Consider the following 2291-nt stretch of genomic DNA (forward strand, 5'->3'; position numbering starts at 1 on the left):
CAGTTAGTTGTATAAGCATAGATCTCTTTGGGGTTCAAATTTAATTTTGTCTAGTACAAATGCTGCTTTGAGATTTTCGGAGAGAAAACACAATACTCAGGAAATGAATTTGGATCTCGTCTGTGTGTGTTGTGTAATTAGAGATCAGGTGGGCTCTCCCTATTCCCCAGGGCATGTTTAAGTTATTTTGTTTGATGATAATTATTTATAATTATTATTAGCAATATCCTCATAATACTCCCATTCCTACTTACCTGTCCAATTCCCATCTACCATAAAAGAATCAGCAAACTCTAGGCTCTGAGCCAAATCCGGCCAATGCTCGTTTTTTTGTAAATACATGTTTTAGAGCACTGCCATATTCATTTCATTTACATATTGCCTCGGGCTGCTTTCCTGCTGCAAGGGTAGAGCTGAATCGATGGGTAAGTTGCAACAGAAACTGTAGGTGGCCAGCTAAGGTGAAAATTTCTTTCAGGCCCTTTAAGAAAACATGGCTCATGCCTGTAATCTTAGCACTTTGGGAGGCCAAGGAAGGCAGATCATCTGAGGTCAGGAATTTGAGACCAGCCTGGCCAACATGGTGAAACCCTGTCTCCACTAACAATACAAAAATTAGCCGGGTGTGGTGGCATGGGCCTGTAATCCCAGCTGCTCAGGAGGCTGAGGCAGGAGAATTGCTTGAACCCTGGAGGCAGAGATTGCAGTGAGCTGAGATTGCGCCACTGCACTCCAGGCCTGGGTAACAGAGTGAGACCCCATCTCAAAAAAAAAAAAAAAATACAAACCCCTGCAGAGACAGTAGAGAGGAAGACTTTCTGAAGGAAAGTCCATGCTCAGAAGTTGAGACTTTGCCCAGGAGGTGATAGGGGGCCCCTGGAAGGTTAGAAGGAGGGGAAACATGGCCCCTGCAGCAGATGACATCAGTGCCTCATCCTGTCCCCTGGTCATCTCCTCTGCGAGGATAAGGTCACTTACTGCAAGCACCTGTGGGCATGCAAGCCCTGCCCTGTCACTAATGCTCACATTAGTGATCCAGGGGCTCTAACGTCCAGAGAGCCCAGGCTCAGGAGTCAGCTAGACCTGTATTCAAATTCCAGCTTCTCACATGTCCTACTGAGTGACCTTAAGCAAGTTGCTAAACTTTTCTGTGGCTAGAGAGATGGGCAGGCCAACTTTTCAGGGCCTTGAGGGACATGTGAGGAGAAACAGGCAGCACAGATGTTAAGTTAGATTTGTGGTTGTTTAAAAGACAAGGAGAAGGACAGGTGCAGTGGCTCACATTCAAAATCCCAGAACTTCGGGAGGCCAAGGCAGGAGGATTGCTTGAGCTCAGGAGTTCAGGACAAACCTGGGCAATGTAGTGAGATCCTGTCTCTACAAAAAAATAACAATTACCTGGGCATGGCGATGTGTGCCTGTGGTCCCAGCTACTTGGGAGGCTGAAGCAGGAGGATCACAACTGCAGTGAGCTGTGGTCATGCCACTGCACTCCAGCTAGCCTGGGTGACACAGCCAGATGCTTGTTGTTGTTGTTGTTGTTGTTGTTGTTGTTGTTTTTGAGACAGAGTCTTGCTCTATTGCCCAGGCTGGAGTGCAGTGGCGCAATCTTGGCTCACTGCAAGCTCCACCTCCCGGGTTCACGCCGTTCTCCTGCCTCAGCCTCCCAAGTAGCTGGGACTACAGGCGCCCACCACCACGCCCGGCTAATTTTTTGTATTTTTAGTAGAGACGGGGTTTCACCGTGTTAGCCAGGATGGTCTCAATCTCCTGACCTCGTGATCCGCCCACCTCGGCCTCCCAAAGTGCTGGGATTACAGGCGTGAGCCACTGTGCCTGGCCAGACACTTCCTTGAAGAAGAAGCAGAAGAAAGAAGAAAAAGAAAGGAGGAAGAGGAAAGAAAAACAATAAAGAGAAAAAAAACTGTTGTAAAAAACCAGTATAAGTCCTAATAGTGTCCCCTGTCCAACACAGTGGCCGGCTCAGAGAATGGAAGTCTGTGTCTCATCTTTCCTCTGGGATTTGAATAAAGTCAGTTCCACCTGCTTAAGAGCCTAGAAAATGGGGGCCATTTTTATTATGTTTTGATTTCAACAAATTACCACTTTCCTCAGGAAAGTCCACCAAAATAATGGACAGGAAGTTGTAGAAATTCAGGAGAGAGACCCATTTTGCTCGAATGACAGCAAACCACATTTGAACTTGAGCTAATTTAATTCTCTGCTCCAGTTCAATATTTCCAGCGAAGATTTTGAGAAACAAAATTAGATTTTCAGTAATGAAGATGCAT

Source organism: Nomascus leucogenys, chromosome 13 (assembly GCF_006542625.1).
Source record: "Nomascus leucogenys isolate Asia chromosome 13, Asia_NLE_v1, whole genome shotgun sequence".
Classification (NCBI taxonomy): Eukaryota; Metazoa; Chordata; class Mammalia; order Primates; family Hylobatidae; genus Nomascus; species Nomascus leucogenys.